The sequence below is a fragment of the Lissotriton vulgaris genome, chromosome 5 (assembly GCF_964263255.1).
Source record: "Lissotriton vulgaris chromosome 5, aLisVul1.2, whole genome shotgun sequence".
Taxonomy (NCBI): domain Eukaryota; kingdom Metazoa; phylum Chordata; class Amphibia; order Caudata; family Salamandridae; genus Lissotriton; species Lissotriton vulgaris.
Genome location: NC_141693.1, coordinates 1,546,909,528 through 1,546,925,988, shown reverse-complemented (window position 1 = coordinate 1,546,925,988; position 16,461 = coordinate 1,546,909,528). Strand labels below are relative to the sequence as shown.

The following is a 16,461-nucleotide window of genomic DNA, read 5'->3' as shown; positions in this document are numbered from 1 at the left end:
GTACTGGTGACATTCTCATTATATAGATTCCAAAAGAGTGCTTTAATTGAAAGGAGCTGAAAAAACACAATGGGATGTAAACCTAAATAACTATCAATATCATATTTCCCATCCTTGCATACTACCTACATTATAAAAATAAGCACAGCAGAACATATGACCGCGTGGCCTAATGGATAAGGTGTCTGACTTCGGATCAGAAGATTGAGGGTTCAAGTCCCTTCGTGGTCGGTTTTTGCCAATGGACACACAACTCAGCTTTCCGTTCAGAATGGAAGCAGGCTCTTCCAATACTCTTATAGCCATCATGTTCTCATTCCTAATTATTCATGAAGTGGAGTACATACTGCACAGTCATTTAGATTGCATCTTCAGCCTAAAATCTTGTCCATGTTAGTGGCATTAAGAAGTGCTTCAATGTACACGCACTGAATATGTAATAGGGTTGCAGAATTTTGACTTGACAGAATGGGTTTTTAGCTTAAGGGTGTGTAGATGAAATGCAAGGTGTGTAAGTATGTGTTCATGGAGTGCTTCAAGTGTAAAAATCTGTATGATTTGTGCAGTTAAAGTGCTAATTTTGCCTACGAGAAAGAAAAGTACTACAGAAGAATTATAAAGGATTGGCACATTGGCTGCCTTTGCTGATGACACCGTTGGCTAATTTGTAAAGCATTGGTCTATTAAGTTGCAGAGTGTGGTTGAACTTGGTTAGGAGACTTGGTGCCTGTTTCTGTGTCCTGCTGAAGACAAGGACGGCTTGATACCACTGTCAAAGCCCAGTTTATTGAGAAAAGCATCCAGGAAAGAAGAAGTGTTGAGTCGAAAGTGGTTCTCCTCCAATTTCTCTCCACTTGCTCGAAATGCAGAGCCTCCATTATAGCACAGAACAGAGTGTTAAAGTAGGGAATGGAAGAGGATGAAAATGGGAAGTTTACTTATGGAGAGAACTGAGAAATGTCCTGTGTGCAGACACCAGTGTTTGACGATTGAATACATTTATATACTGCCTCTAGACTGCAAGTGTTTATCTGTGCCTCAGTGGCCTAATGGATAAGGCACTGGCCTTCTAAGCCAGGGATTGTGGGTTCGAGTCCCATCTGAGGTGAAAACAAACATCCACTATTACTTTTCTAGAAAAATTTATATATTTATTACATGCTTCCGCTCAGAAGCTTATGAGCTATTAGGAACTTTGAAATGGTACCATTTTACTTCTGTACTCTCCAGACTCATGTTGGTGTTCTGAAACTACAAAGTAGATTTTTAAACACCTATCTTTGTCAGATGCAACTTTGACCCAGCAGAAGATATTTCTTTGGAAAAAATGATTTGAATTGGATTGGTGTAACTGTTGTTTCTAGAGGTGGTGACAGGCTTTCAGCTACTTGAATAGGGCCAGGCAGGATTCATGAAACGTATACAACCTTTGAGCATGTGTAAATTGGCATATCCAGAAAGGAGCAGTTTGTACTACTGTCAAAACAGTTTCTCTCCACTTCTGGAAATATCCAGAGCTATGTAAAGCATACAACTGAGCTTTAATCTCATGAAGAAAGAGGTTTAAATGCAAAAAAGAAAACAAAAGCTTATCGTACTGGTGACATTTTCATTATATAGATTCCAAAAGAGTGCTTTAATTGAAAGGAGCTGAAAACACACAATGGGATGCAAACCTAAATAACTATCAATATCATATTTCCCATCCTTTCATACCACCTACATTATAAAAATAAGCAAAGCAGGACATATGACCGCGTGGCCTAATGGATAAGGCGTCTGACTTCGGATCAGAAGATTGAGGGTTCGAGTCCCTTCGTGGTCGGTTTTTGCCAATGGTCACACAACTCAGATTTCCATTCAGAATGGAAGCAGGCTCTTCCAATACTCTTATAGCCATCATGTTCTCATTCCTAATTATTCATGAAGTGGAGTACATACTGCACAGTCATTTAGATTGCATCTTCAGCCTAAAATCTTGTTCATGTTAGTGGCATTAAGAAGTGCTTCTATGTACACGCACTGAATATGTAATAGGGTTGCAGAATTTTGACTTGACAGAATGGGTTTTTAGCTTAAGGGTGTGTAGATGAAATGCAAGGTGTGTAAGTATGTGTTCATGGAGTGCTTCAAGTGTAAAAATCTGTATGATTTGTGCAGTTAAAGTGCTAATTTTGCCTACGAGAAAGAGAAGTACTACAGAAGAATTATAAAGGATTGGCACATTGGCTGCCTTTGCTGATGACACAGTTGGCTAATTTGTGAAGCATTGGTCTATTAAGTTGCAGAGTGTGGTTGAAATTGGTTAGGAGACTTGGTGCCTGTTTCTGTGTCCTGCTGAAGACAAGGACGGCTTGATACCACTGTCAAAGCCCAGTTTATTGAGAAAAGCATTCAGGAAAGAAGAAGTGTTGAGTCGAGAGGGGTTCTCCTCCAATTTCTCTCCACTTGCTCGAAATGCAGAGAGTCCATTATAGCACAGAACAGAGTGTTAAAGTCGGGGATGGAAGAGCATGAAAATGGGAAGTTTACTTATGGAGAGAACTGAGAAATGTCCTGTGTGCAGACACCAGTGTTTGACGATTGAATACATTTAAATAATGCCTCTAGACTGCAAGTGTTTATCTGTGCCTCAGTGGCCTAATGGATAAGGCACTGGCCTCCTAAGCCAGGGATTGTGGGTTCGAGTCCCATCTGAGGTGAAAACCAATATCCACTCTTACTTTTCCAGAAAAATTGATATATTTATTACATGCTTCCGCTCAGAAGCTTATGTGGTATTAGGAACTTTGAAATGGTACCATTTTACTTCTGTACTCTTCAGAGTCATGTTGGTGTTCTGAAACTACAAAGTAGATTTTTAAACACCTATCTTTGTCAGATGCAACTTTGACCCGGCAGAAGATATTCCTTTGGAAAAAATTATTTGAATTGGATTGGTGTAACTGTTGTTTCTAGAGGTGGTGACAGGCTTTCTGCTACTTGAATAGGGCAAGTCAGGATTCATGAAACGTATACAACCTTTGAGCGTGTGTAAATTGGCATATCCAGAAAGGAGCAGTTTTTACTACTGTCAAAACAGTTTCTCTCCACCTCTAGAAATATCCAGAGCTATGTAAAGCATACAACTGAGCTTTATTCTCATGAAGAAAGAGGTTTAAATGCAAAAAAGAAAACAAAAGCTTATCGTACTGGTGACATTTTCATTATATAGATTCCAAAAGAGTGCTTTAATTGAAAGGAGCTGAAAACACACAATGGGATGTAAACCTAAATAACTATCAATATCATATTTCCCATCCTTGCATACCACCTACATTATAAAAATAAGCACTGCAGGACATATGACCGCGTGGCCTAATGGATAAGGCGTCTGACTTTGGATCAGAAGATTGAGGGTTCGAGTCCCTTCGTGGTCGGTTTTTGCCAATGGTCACACAACTCAGATTTCCATTCAGAATGGAAGCAGGCTCTTCCAATACTCTTATAGCCATCATGTTCTCATTCCTAATTATTCATGAAGTGGAGTACATACTGCACAGTCATTTAGATTGCATCTTCAGCCTAAAATCTTGTTCATGTTAGTGGCATTAAGAAGTGCTTCTATGTACACGCACGGAATATGTAATAGGGTTGCAGAATTTTGACTTGACAGAATGGGCTTTTAGCTTAAGGGTGTGTAGATGAAATGCAAGGTGTGTAAGTATGTGTTCATGGAGTGCTTCAAGTGTAAAATCTGTATGATTTGTGCAGTTAAAGTGCTAATTTTGCCTACGAGAAAGAGAAGTACTACAGAAGAATTATAAAGGATTGGCAAATTGGCTGCCTTTGCTGATGACACAGTTGGCTAATTTGTGAAGCATTGGTATATTAAGTTCCAGAGTGTGGTTGAACTTGGTTAGGAGACTCGGTGCCTCTTTCTGTGTCCTGCTGAAGACAAGGACGGCTTGATACCACTTTCAAAGCCCAGTTTATTGAGAAACGCATCCAGGAAAGAAGAAGTGTTGAGTCGAGAGTGGCTCTCCTCCAATTTCTCTCCACTTGCTCGAAATGCAGAGAGTCCATTATAGCACAGAACAGAGTGTTAAAGTCGGGGATGGAAGAGGATGAAAATGGGAAGTTTACTTATGGAGAGAACTGAGAAATGTCCTTTGTGCAGACACCAGTGTTTGATGATTGAATACATTTAAATAATGCCTCTAGACTGCAAGTGTTTATCTGTACCTCAGTGGCCTAATGGATAAGGCACTGGCCTCCTAAGCCAGGGATTGTGGGTTTGAGTCCCATCTGAGGTGAAAACCAATATCCACTCTTACTTTTCCAGAAAAATTGATATATTTATTACATGCTTCCGTTCAGAAGCTTATGTGGTATTAGGAACTTTGAAATGGTACCATTTTACTTCTGTACTCTTCAGAGTCATGTTGGTGTTCTGAAACTACAAAGTAGATTTTTAAACACCTATCTTTGTCAGATGCAACTTTGACCCGGCAGAAGATATTCCTTTGGAAAAATTTTTTTGAATTGGATTGGTGTAACTGTTGTTTCTAGAGGTGGTGACAGGCTTTCTGCTACTTGAATAGGGCAAGTCAGGATTCATGAAACGTATACAACCTTTGAGCGTGTGTAAATTGGCATATCCAGAAAGGAGCAGTTTTTACTACTGTCAAAACAGTTTCTCTCCACCTCTAGAAATATCCAGAGCTATGTAAAGCATACAACTGAGCTTTATTCTCATGAAGAAAGAGGTTTAAATGCAAAAAAGAAAACAAAAGCTTATCGTACTGGTGACATTTTCATTATATAGATTCCAAAAGAGTGCTTTAATTGAAAGGAGCTGAAAACAGACAATGGGATGTAAACCTAAATAACTATCAATATCATATTTCCCATCCTTGCATACCACCTACATTATAAAAATAAGCATAGCAAGACATATGACCGCGTGGCCTAATGGATAAGGCGTCTGACTTTGGATCAGAAGATTGAGGGTTCGAGTCCCTTCGTGGTCGGTTTTTGCCAATGGTCACACAACTCAGATTTCCATTCAGAATGGAAGCAGGCTCTTCCAATACTCTTATAGCCATCATATTCTCATTCCTAATTATTCATGAAGTGGAGTACATACTGCACAGTCATTTAGATTGCATCTTCAGCCTAAAATCTTGTTCATGTTGGTGGCATTAAGAAGTGCTTCTATGTACACGCACGGAATATGTAATAGGGTTGCAGAATTTTGACTTGACAGAATGGGGTTTTAGCTTAAGGGTGTGTAGATGAAATGCAAGGTGTGTAAGTATGTGTTCATGGAGTGCTTCAAGTGTAAAATCTGTATGATTTGTGCAGTTAAAGTGCTAATTTTGCCTACGAGAAAGAAAAGTACTACAGAAGAATTATAAAGGATTGGCACATTGGCTGCCTTTGCTGATGACACAGTTGGCTAATTTGTGAAGCATTGGTCTATTAAGTTGCAGAGTGTGGTTGAACCTGGTTAGGAGACTTGGTGCCTGTTTCTGTGTCCTGCTGAAGACAAGGACGGCTTGATACCACTGTCAAAGCCCAGTTTATTGAGAAAAGCATCCAGGAAAGAAGAAGTGTTGAGTCGAAAGTGGTTCTCCTCCAATTTCTCTCCACTTGCGCGAAATGCAGAGCCTCCATTATAGCACAGAAAAGAGTGTTAAAGTCGGGGATGGAAGAGGATGAAAATGGGAAGTTTACTTATGGAGAGAACTGAGAAATGTCCTGTGTGCAGACACCAGTGTTTGACGATTGAATACATTTAAATAATGCCTCTAGACTGTAAGTGTTTATCTGTGCCTCAGTGGCCTAACGGATAAGGCACTGGCCTCCTAAGCCAGGGATTGTGGGTTTGAGTCCCATCTGAGGTGAAAACCAATATCCACTCTTACTTTTCCAGAAAAATTGATATATTTATTACATGCTTCCGCTCAGAAGCTTATGTGGTATTAGGAACTTTGAAATGGTACCATTTTACTTCTGTACTCTCCGGACTCATGTTGGTGTTCTGAAACTACAAAGTAGATTTTTAAACACCTATCTTTGTCAGATGCAACTTTGACCCAGCAGAAGATATTCCTTTGGAAAAAATGATTTGAATTGGATTGGTGTAACTGTTGTTTCTAGAGGTGGTGACAGGCTTTCAGCTACTTGAATAGGGCAAGTCAGGATTCATGAAACACATACAACCTTTGAGCGTGTGTAAATTGGCATATCCAGAAAGGAGCAGTTTGTACTACTGTCAAAACAGTTTCTCTCCACTTCTGGAAATATCCAGAGCTATGTAAAGCATACAACTGAGCTTTAATCTCATGAAGAAAGAGGTTTAAATGCAAAAAAGAAAACAAAAGCTTATCGTACTGGTGACATTTTCATTATATAGATTCCAAAAGAGTGCTTTAATTGAACGGAGCTGAAAACACACAATGGGATGTAAACCTAAATAACTATCAATATCATATTTCCCATCCTTGCATACCACCTACATTATAAAAATAAGCACAGCAGGACATATGACCGCGTGACCTAATGGATAAGGCGTCTGACTTCGGATCAGAAGATTGAGGGTTCGAGTCCCTTCGTGGTCGGTTTTTGCCAATGGTCACACAACTCAGATTTCCATTCAGAATGGAAGCAGGCTCTTCCAATACTCTTATAGCCATCATGTTCTCATTCCTAATTATTCATGAAGTGGAGTACATACTGCACAGTCATTTAGATTGCATCTTCAGCCTAAAATCATCTTGTTCATGTTAGTGGCATTAAGAAGTTTTTCTATGTACACGCATGGAATATGTAATAGGGTTGCAGAATTTTGACTTGACAGAATGGGTTTTTAGCTTAAGGGTGTGTAGATGAAATGCAAGGTGTGTAAGTATGTGTTCATGGAGTGCTTCAAGTGTAAAATCTATATGATTTGTGCAGTTAAAGTGCTAATTTTGCCTACGAGAAAGAGAAGTACTACAGAAGAATTATAAAGGATTGGCACATTGTCTGCCTTTGCTGATGACACAGTTGGCTAATTTGTGAAGCATTGGTCTATTAAGTTGCAGAGTGTGGTTGAACTTGGTTAGGAGACTTGTTTCTGTGTCCTGCTGAAGACAAGGACGGCTTGATACCACTGTCAAAGCCCAGTTTATTGAGAAAAGCATTCAGGAAAGAAGAAGTGTTGAGTCGAGAGGGGTTCTCCTCCAATTTCTCTCCACTTGCTCGAAATGCAGAGAGTCCATTATAGCACAGAACAGAGTGTTAAAGTCGGGGATGGAAGAGGATGAAAATGGGAAGTTTACTTATGGAGAGAACTGAGAAATGTCCTGTGTGCAGACACCAGTGTTTGACGATTGAATACATTTAAATAATGCCTCTAGACTGCAAGTGTTTATCTGTGCCTCAGATGCCTAATGGATAAGGCACTGGCCTCCTAAGCCAGGGATTGTGGGTTCGAGTCCCATCTGAGGTGAAAACCAATATCCACTCTTCCTTTTCCAGAAAAAGTTATATATTTGTTACATGCTTCCGCTCAGAAGCTTATGTGGTATTAGGAACTTTGAAATGGTACCATTTTACTTCTGTACTCTTCAGAGTCATGTTGGTGTTCTGAAACTACAAAGTAGATTTTTAAACACCTATCTTTGTCAAATGCAACTTTGACCCGGCAGAAGATATTCCTTTGGAAAAAATTATTTGAATTGGATTGGTGTAACTGTTGTTTCTAGAGGTGGTGACAGGCTTTCAGCTACTTGAATAGGGCAAGTCAGGATTCATGAAACGTATACAACCTTTGATCCTGTGTAAATTGGCATATCCAGAAAGGAGCAGTTTTTACTACTGTCAAAACAGTTTCTCTCCACTTCTAGAAATATCCAGAGCTATGTAAAGCATACAACTGAGCTTTATTCTCATGAAGAAAGAGGTTTAAATGCAAAAAAGAAAACAAAAGCTTATCGTACTGGTGACATTTTCATTATATAGATTCCAAAAGAGTGCTTTATTTGAAAGGAGCTGAAAAAACACAATGGGATGTAAACCTAAATAACTATAAATATCATATTTCCCATTCTTTCATACCACCTACATTATAAAAATAAGCACAGCAGGACATATGACCACGTGGCCTAATGGATAAGGCGTCTGACTTCGGATCAGAAGATTGACGGTTCGAGTCCCTTCGTGGTCGGTTTTTGCCAATGGTCACACAACTCAGCTTTCCATTCAGAATGGAAGCAGGCTCTTCCAATACTCATATAGCCATCATGTTCTCATTCCTAATTATTCATGAAATGGAGTACATACTGCACAGTCATTTAGATTGCATCTTCAGCCTAAAATCTTGTTCATGTTAGTGGCATTAAGAAGTGCTTCTATGTACACGCACTGAATATGTAATAGGGTTGCAGAATTTTGACTTGACAGAATGGGTTTTTAGCTTAAGGGTGTGTAGATGAAATGCAAGGTGTGTAAGTATGTGTTCATGGAGTGCTTCAAGTGTAAAATCTGTATGATTTGTGCAGTTAAAGTGCTAATTTTGCCTACGAGAAAGAAAAGTACTACAGAAGAATTATAAAGGATTGGCACATTGGCTGCCTTTGCTGATGACACAGTTGGCTAATTTGTAAAGCATTGGTATATTAAGTTCCAGAGTGTGGTTGAACTTGGTTAGGTGACTTGGTGCCTCTTTCTGTGTCCTGCTGAAGACAAGGACGGCTTGATACCACTGTCAAAGCCCAGTTTATTGAGAAAAGCATCCAGGAAAGAAGAAGTGTTGAGTCGAAAGTGGTTCTCCTCCAATTTCTCTCCACTTGCTCGAAATGCAGAGCCTCCATTATAGCACAGAACAGAGTGTTAAAGTCGGGGATGGAAGAGGATGAAAATGGGAAGTTTACTTATGGAGAGAACTGAGAAATGTCCTGTGTGCAGACACCAGTGTTTGACGATTGAATACATTTAAATAATGCCTCTAGACTGCAAGTGTTTATCTGTGCCTCAGTGGCCTAATGGATAAGGCACTGGCCTCCTAAGCCAGGGATTGTGGGTTTGAGTCCCATCTGAGGTGAAAACCAATATCCGCTCTTACTTTTCCAGAAAAATGTATATATTTATAACATGCTTCCGCTCAGAAGCTTATGAGGTATTAGGAACTTTGAAATGGTACCATTTTACTTCTGTACTCTTCAGGGTCATGTTGGTGTTCTGAAACTACAAAGTAGATTTTTAAACACCTATCTTTGTCAGATGCAACTTTGACCCGACAGAAGATATTCCTTTGGAAAAAATTATTTGAATTGGATTGGTGTAACTGTTGTTTCTAGAGGTGGTGACAGGCTTTCTGCTACTTGAATAGGGCAAGTCAGGATTCATGAAACGTATACAACCTTTGAGCGTGTGTAAATTGGCATATCCAGAAAGGAGCAGTTTTTACTACTGTCAAAACAGTTTCTCTCCACCTCTAGAAATATCCAGAGCTATGTAAAGCATACAACTGAGCTTTATTCTCATGAAGAAAGAGGTTTAAATGCAAAAAAGAAAACAAAAGCTTATCGTACTGGTGACATTTTCATTATATAGATTCCAAAAGAGTGCTTTAATTGAAAGGAGCTGAAAACAGACAATGGGATGTAAACCTAAATAACTATCAATATCATATTTCCCATCCTTGCATACCACCTACATTATAAAAATAAGCACAGCAGGACATATGACCGCGTGGCCTAATGGATAAGGCGTCTGACTTTGGATCAGAAGATTGAGGGTTCGAGTCCCTTCGTGGTCGGTTTTTGCCAATGGTCACACAACTCAGATTTCCATTCAGAATGGAAGCAGGCTCTTCCAATACTCTTATAGCCATCATATTCTCATTCCTAATTATTCATGAAGTGGAGTACATACTGCACAGTCATTTAGATTGCATCTTCAGCCTAAAATCTTGTTCATGTTGGTGGCATTAAGAAGTGCTTCTATGTACACGCACGGAATATGTAATAGGGTTGCAGAATTTTGACTTGACAGAATGGGGTTTTAGCTTAAGGGTGTGTAGATGAAATGCAAGGTGTGTAAGTATGTGTTCATGGAGTGCTTCAAGTGTAAAATCTGTATGATTTGTGCAGTTAAAGTGCTAATTTTGCCTACGAGAAAGAAAAGTACTACAGAAGAATTATAAAGGATTGGCACATTGGCTGCCTTTGCTGATGACACAGTTGGCTAATTTGTGAAGCATTGGTGTATTAAGTTGCAGAGTGTGGTTGAACCTGGTTAGGAGACTTGGTGCCTGTTTCTGTGTCCTGCTGAAGACAAGGACGGCTTGATACCACTGTCAAAGCCCAGTTTATTGAGAAAAGCATCCAGGAAAGAAGAAGTGTTGAGTCGAAAGTGGTTCTCCTCCAATTTCTCTCCACTTGCGCGAAATGCAGAGCCTCCATTATAGCACAGAAAAGAGTGTTAAAGTCGGGGATGGAAGAGGATGAAAATGGGAAGTTTACTTATAGAGAGAACTGAGAAATGTCCTGTGTGCAGACACCAGTGTTTGACGATTGAATACATTTAAATAATGCCTCTAGACTGCAAGTGTTTATCTGTGCCTCAGTGGCCTAACGGATAAGGCACTGGCCTCCTAAGCCAGGGATTGTGGGTTTGAGTCCCATCTGAGGTGAAAACCAATATCCACTCTTACTTTTCCAGAAAAATTGATATATTTATTACATGCTTCCGCTCAGAAGCTTATGTGGTATTAGGAACTTTGAAATGGTACCATTTTACTTCTGTACTCTCCGGACTCATGTTGGTGTTCTGAAACTACAAAGTAGATTTTTAAACACCTATCTTTGTCAGATGCAACTTTGACCCAGCAGAAGATATTCCTTTGGAAAAAATGATTTGAATTGGATTGGTGTAACTGTTGTTTCTAGAGGTGGTGACAGGCTTTCAGCTACTTGAATAGGGCAAGTCAGGATTCATGAAACACATACAACCTTTGAGCGTGTGTAAATTGGCATATCCAGAAAGGAGCAGTTTGTACTACTGTCAAAACAGTTTCTCTCCACTTCTGGAAATATCCAGAGCTATGTAAAGCATACAACTGAGCTTTAATCTCATGAAGAAAGAGGTTTAAATGCAAAAAAGAAAACAAAAGCTTATCGTACTGGTGACATTTTCATTATATAGATTCCAAAAGAGTGCTTTAATTGAACGGAGCTGAAAACACACAATGGGATGTAAACCTAAATAACTATCAATATCATATTTCCCATCCTTGCATACCACCTACATTATAAAAATAAGCACAGCAGGACATATGACCGCGTGACCTAATGGATAAGGCGTCTGACGTCGGATCAGAAGATTGAGGGTTCGAGTCCCTTCGTGGTCGGTTTTTGCCAATGGTCACACAACTCAGATTTCCATTCAGAATGGAAGCAGGCTCTTCCAATACTCTTATAGCCATCATGTTCTCATTCCTAATTATTCATGAAGTGGAGTACATACTGCACAGTCATTTAGATTGCATCTTCAGCCTAAAATCATCTTGTTCATGTTAGTGGCATTAAGAAGTGCTTCTATGTACACGCATGGAATATGTAATAGGGTTGCAGAATTTTGACTTGACAGAATGGGTTTTTAGCTTAAGGGTGTGTAGATGAAATGCAAGGTGTGTAAGTATGTGTTCATGGAGTGCTTCAAGTGTAAAATCTATATGATTTGTGCAGTTAAAGTGCTAATTTTGCCTACGAGAAAGAGAAGTACTACAGAAGAATTATAAAGGATTGGCACATTGTCTGCCTTTGCTGATGACACAGTTGGCTAATTTGTGAAGCATTGGTCTATTAAGTTGCAGAGTGTGGTTGAACTTGGTTAGGAGACTTGTTTCTGTGTCCTGCTGAAGACAAGGACGGCTTGATACCACTGTCAAAGCCCAGTTTATTGAGAAAAGCATTCAGGAAAGAAGAAGTGTTGAGTCGAGAGGGGTTCTCCTCCAATTTCTCTCCACTTGCTCGAAATGCAGAGAGTCCATTATAGCACAGAACAGAGTGTTAAAGTCGGGGATGGAAGAGGATGAAAATGGGAAGTTTACTTATGGAGAGAACTGAGAAATGTCCTGTGTGCAGACACCAGTGTTTGACGATTGAATACATTTAAATAATGCCTCTAGACTGCAAGTGTTTATCTGTGCCTCAGAGGCCTAATGGATAAGGCACTGGCCTCCTAAGCCAGGGATTGTGGGTTCGAGTCCCATCTGAGGTGAAAACCAATATCCACTCTTCCTTTTCCAGAAAAAGTTATATATTTATTACATGCTTCCGCTCAGAAGCTTATGTGGTATTAGGAACTTTGAAATGGTACCATTTTACTTCTGTACTCTTCAGAGTCATGTTGGTGTTCTGAAACTACAAAGTAGATTTTTAAACACCTATATTTGTCAAATGCAACTTTGACCCGGCAGAAGATATTCCTTTGGAAAAAATTATTTGAATTGGATTGGTGTAACTGTTGTTTCTAGAGGTGGTGACAGGCTTTCAGCTACTTGAATAGGGCAAGTCAGGATTCATGAAACGTATACAACCTTTGAGCGTGTGTAAATTGGCATATCCAGAAAGGAGCAGTTTTTACTACTGTCAAAACAGTTTCTCTCCACTTCTAGAAATATCCAGAGCTATGTAAAGCATACAACTGAGCTTTATTCTCATGAAGAAAGAGGTTTAAATGCAAAAAAGAAAACAAAAGCTTATCGTACTGGTGACATTTTCATTATATAGATTCCAAAAGAGTGCTTTATTTGAAAGGAGCTGAAAAAACACAATGGGATGTAAACCTAAATAACTATAAATATCATATTTCCCATTCTTTCATACCACCTACATTATAAAAATAAGCACAGCAGGACATATGACCGCGTGGCCTAATGGATAAGGCGTCTGACTTCGGATCAGAAGATTGAGGGTTCGAGTCCCTTCGTGGTCGGTTTTTGCCAATGGTCACACAACTCAGCTTTCCATTCAGAATGGAAGCAGGCTCTTCCAATACTCATATAGCCATCATGTTCTCATTCCTAATTATTCATGAAGTGGAGTACATACTGCACAGTCATTTAGATTGCATCTTCAGCCTAAAATCTTGTTCATGTTAGTGGCATTAAGAAGTGCTTCTATGTACACGCACTGAATATGTAATAGGGTTGCAGAATTTTGACTTGACAGAATGGGTTTTTAGCTTAAGGGTGTGTAGATGAAATGCAAGGTGTGTAAGTATGTGTTCATGGAGTGCTTCAAGTGTAAAATCTGTATGATTTGTGCAGTTAAAGTGCTAATTTTGCCTACGAGAAAGAAAAGTACTACAGAAGAATTATAAAGGATTGGCACATTGGCTGCCTTTGCTGATGACACAGTTGGCTAATTTGTAAAGCATTGGTATATTAAGTTCCAGAGTGTGGTTGAACTTGGTTAGGAGACTTGGTGCCTCTTTCTGTGTCCTGCTGAAGACAAGGACGGCTTGATACCACTGTCAAAGCCCAGTTTATTGAGAAAAGCATCCAGGAAAGAAGAAGTGTTGAGTCGAAAGTGGTTCTCCTCCAATTTCTCTCCACTTGCTCGAAATGCAGAGCCTCCATTATAGCACAGAACAGAGTGTTAAAGTCGGGGATGGAAGAGGATGAAAATGGGAAGTTTACTTATGGAGAGAACTGAGAAATGTCCTGTGTGCAGACACCAGTGTTTGACGATTGAATACATTTAAATAATGCCTCTAGACTGCAAGTGTTTATCTGTGCCTCAGTGGCCTAATGGATAAGGCACTGGCCTCCTAAGCCAGGGATTGTGGGTTTGAGTCCCATCTGAGGTGAAAACCAATATCCGCTCTTACTTTTCCAGAAAAATGTATATATTTATAACATGCTTCCGCTCAGAAGCTTATGAGGTATTAGGAACTTTGAAATGGTACCATTTTACTTCTGTACTCTTCAGGGTCATGTTGGTGTTCTGAAACTACAAAGTAGATTTTTAAACACCTATCTTTGTCAGATGCAACTTTGACCCGACAGAAGATATTCCTTTGGAAAAAATGATTTGAATTGGATTGGTGTAACTGTTGTTTCTAGAGGTGGTGACAGGCTTTCAGCTACTTGAATAGGGCAAGTCAGGATTCATGAAACGTATACAACCTTTGAGCGTGTGTAAATTGGCATATCCAGAAAGGAGCAGTTTTTACTACTGTCAAAACAGTTTCTCTCCACTTCTAGAAATATCCAGAGCTATGTAAAGCATACAACTGAGCTTTATTCTCATGAAGAAAGAGGTTTAAATGCAAAAAAGAAAACAAAAGCTTATCGTACTGGTGACATTCTCATTATATAGATTCCAAAAGAGTGCTTTAATTGAAAGGAGCTGAAAAAACACAATGGGATGTAAACCTAAATAACTATCAATATCATATTTCCCATCCTTGCATACCACCTACATTATAAAAATAAGCACAGCAGGACATATGACTGCGTGGCCTAATGGATAAGGCGTCTAACTTCGTATCACAAGATTGAGGGTTCGAGTCCCTTCGTGGTCGGTTTTTGCCAATGGTCACACAACTCTGCTTTCCATTCAGAATGGAAGCAGGCTCTACCAATACTCTTATAGCCATCATGTTCTCATTCCTAATTATTCATGAAGTGGAGTACATACTGCACAGTCATTTAGATTGCATCTTCAGCCTAAAATCTTGTCCATGTTAGTGGCATTAAGAAGTGCTTCTATGTACATGCACTGAATATGTAATAGGGTTGCAGAATTTTGACTTGACAGAATGTGTTTTAGCTTAAGGGTGTGTAGATGAAATGCAAGGTGTGTAAGTATGTGTTCATGGAGTGCTTCAAGTGTAAAAATCTGTATGATTTGTGCAGTTAAAGTGCTAATTTTGCCTACGAGAAAGAAAAGTACTACAGAAGAATTATAAAGGATTGGCACATTGGCTGCCTTTGCTGATGACACAGTTGGCTAATTTGTAAAGCATTGGTCTATTAAGTTGCAGAGTGTGGTTGAACTTGGTTAGGAGACTTGGTGCCTGTTTCTGTGTCCTGCTGAAGACAAGGACGGCTTGATACCACTGTCAAAGCCCAGTTTATTGAGAAAAACATCCAGGAAAGAAGAAGTGTTGAGTCGAAAGTGGATCTCCTCCAATTTCTCTCCACTTGCTCGAAATGCAGAGCCTCCATTATAGCACAGAACAGAGTGTTAAAGTCGGGGATGGAAAAGGATGAAAATGGGAAGTTTACTTATGGAGAGAACTGAGAAATGTCCTGTGTGCAGACACCAGTGTTTGACGGTTGAATACATTTATATAATGCCTCTAGACTGCAAGTGTTCATCTGTGCCTCAGTGGCCTAATGGATAAGGCACTGGCCTCCTAAGCCAGGAATTGTGGGTTCGAGTCCCATCTGAGGTGAAAACCAATATCCACTCTTACTTTTCCAGAAAAATTGATATATTTATTACATGCTTCCGCTCAGAAGCTTATGTGGTATTAGGAACTTTGAAATGGTACCATTTTACTTCTGTACTCTTCAGAGTCATGTTGGTGTTCTGAAACTACAAAGTAGATTTTTAAACACCTGTCTTAGTCAGATGCAACTTTGACCCGGCAGAAGATATTCCTTTGGAAAAAATGATTTTAATTGGATTGGTGTAACTGTTGTTTCTAGAGGTGGTGACAGGCTTTCAGCTACTTGAATAGGGCAAGTCAGGATTCATGAAACGTATACAACCTTTGAGCGTGTGTAAATTGGCATATCCAGAAAGGAGCAGTTTTTACTACTGTCAAAACAGTTTCTCTCCACTTCTAGAAATATCCAGAGCTATGTAAAGCATACAACTGAGCTTTATTCTCATGAAGAAAGAGGTTTAAATGCAAAAAAGAAAACAAAAGCTTATCGTACTGGTGACATTCTCATTATATAGATTCCAAAAGAGTGCTTTAATTGAAAGGAGCTGAAAACAGACAATGGGATGTAAACCTAAATAACTATCAATATCATATTTCCCATCCTTGCATACCACCTACATTATAAAAATAAGCACAGCAGGACATATGACCGCGTGGCCTAATGGATAAGGCGTCTGACTTTGGATCAGAAGATTGAGGGTTCGAGTCCCTTCGTGGTCGGTTTTTGCCAATGGTCACACAACTCAGATTTCCATTCAGAATGGAAGCAGGCTCTTCCAATACTCTTATAGCCATCATATTCTCATTCCTAATTATTCATGAAGTGGAGTACATACTGCACAGTCATTTAGATTGCATCTTCAGCCTAAAATCTTGTTCATGTTGGTGGCATTAAGAAGTGCTTCTATGTACACGCACGGAATATGTAATAGGGTTGCAGAATTTTGACTTGACAGAATGGGGTTTTAGCTTAAGGGTGTGTAGATGAAATGCAAGGTGTGTAAGTATGTGTTCATGGAGTGCTTC

General features: G+C 39.4%; 18 non-coding genes across 18 annotated transcripts; all 18 read left to right on the top strand.

The window, feature by feature from the left end:
• Positions 1–158: 158 nt before the first annotated feature.
• Positions 159–231, top strand: TRNAR-UCG (transfer RNA arginine (anticodon UCG)). The gene has a single exon. It is a non-coding gene; the product is annotated as a tRNA-Arg (tRNA).
• An 804-nt stretch (positions 232–1,035) lies between these two features.
• Positions 1,036–1,108, top strand: TRNAR-UCU (transfer RNA arginine (anticodon UCU)). The gene has a single exon. It is a non-coding gene; the product is annotated as a tRNA-Arg (tRNA).
• Positions 1,109–1,752: 644 nt separating this feature from the next.
• On the top strand, positions 1,753–1,825 carry TRNAR-UCG (transfer RNA arginine (anticodon UCG)). The gene has a single exon. It is a non-coding gene; the product is annotated as a tRNA-Arg (tRNA).
• Positions 1,826–2,629: 804 nt separating this feature from the next.
• TRNAR-CCU (transfer RNA arginine (anticodon CCU)) lies at positions 2,630–2,702 on the top strand. The gene has a single exon. It is a non-coding gene; the product is annotated as a tRNA-Arg (tRNA).
• A 644-nt stretch (positions 2,703–3,346) lies between these two features.
• TRNAQ-UUG (transfer RNA glutamine (anticodon UUG)) lies at positions 3,347–3,419 on the top strand. The gene has a single exon. It is a non-coding gene; the product is annotated as a tRNA-Gln (tRNA).
• An 803-nt stretch (positions 3,420–4,222) lies between these two features.
• TRNAR-CCU (transfer RNA arginine (anticodon CCU)) lies at positions 4,223–4,295 on the top strand. Its single transcript has one exon. It is a non-coding gene; the product is annotated as a tRNA-Arg (tRNA).
• Positions 4,296–4,939: 644 nt separating this feature from the next.
• Positions 4,940–5,012, top strand: TRNAQ-UUG (transfer RNA glutamine (anticodon UUG)). The gene has a single exon. It is a non-coding gene; the product is annotated as a tRNA-Gln (tRNA).
• Positions 5,013–5,815: 803 nt separating this feature from the next.
• Positions 5,816–5,888, top strand: TRNAR-CCU (transfer RNA arginine (anticodon CCU)). Its single transcript has one exon. It is a non-coding gene; the product is annotated as a tRNA-Arg (tRNA).
• A 644-nt stretch (positions 5,889–6,532) lies between these two features.
• On the top strand, positions 6,533–6,605 carry TRNAR-UCG (transfer RNA arginine (anticodon UCG)). Its single transcript has one exon. It is a non-coding gene; the product is annotated as a tRNA-Arg (tRNA).
• Positions 6,606–8,121: 1,516 nt separating this feature from the next.
• On the top strand, positions 8,122–8,194 carry TRNAR-UCG (transfer RNA arginine (anticodon UCG)). The gene has a single exon. It is a non-coding gene; the product is annotated as a tRNA-Arg (tRNA).
• Positions 8,195–8,997: 803 nt separating this feature from the next.
• TRNAR-CCU (transfer RNA arginine (anticodon CCU)) lies at positions 8,998–9,070 on the top strand. Its single transcript has one exon. It is a non-coding gene; the product is annotated as a tRNA-Arg (tRNA).
• A 644-nt stretch (positions 9,071–9,714) lies between these two features.
• On the top strand, positions 9,715–9,787 carry TRNAQ-UUG (transfer RNA glutamine (anticodon UUG)). The gene has a single exon. It is a non-coding gene; the product is annotated as a tRNA-Gln (tRNA).
• An 803-nt stretch (positions 9,788–10,590) lies between these two features.
• TRNAR-CCU (transfer RNA arginine (anticodon CCU)) lies at positions 10,591–10,663 on the top strand. Its single transcript has one exon. It is a non-coding gene; the product is annotated as a tRNA-Arg (tRNA).
• A 1,516-nt stretch (positions 10,664–12,179) lies between these two features.
• Positions 12,180–12,252, top strand: TRNAR-CCU (transfer RNA arginine (anticodon CCU)). The gene has a single exon. It is a non-coding gene; the product is annotated as a tRNA-Arg (tRNA).
• Positions 12,253–12,896: 644 nt separating this feature from the next.
• Positions 12,897–12,969, top strand: TRNAR-UCG (transfer RNA arginine (anticodon UCG)). Its single transcript has one exon. It is a non-coding gene; the product is annotated as a tRNA-Arg (tRNA).
• An 803-nt stretch (positions 12,970–13,772) lies between these two features.
• Positions 13,773–13,845, top strand: TRNAR-CCU (transfer RNA arginine (anticodon CCU)). Its single transcript has one exon. It is a non-coding gene; the product is annotated as a tRNA-Arg (tRNA).
• Positions 13,846–15,365: 1,520 nt separating this feature from the next.
• TRNAR-CCU (transfer RNA arginine (anticodon CCU)) lies at positions 15,366–15,438 on the top strand. The gene has a single exon. It is a non-coding gene; the product is annotated as a tRNA-Arg (tRNA).
• A 644-nt stretch (positions 15,439–16,082) lies between these two features.
• Positions 16,083–16,155, top strand: TRNAQ-UUG (transfer RNA glutamine (anticodon UUG)). Its single transcript has one exon. It is a non-coding gene; the product is annotated as a tRNA-Gln (tRNA).
• The last annotated feature ends 306 nt before the right edge of the window (positions 16,156–16,461 follow it).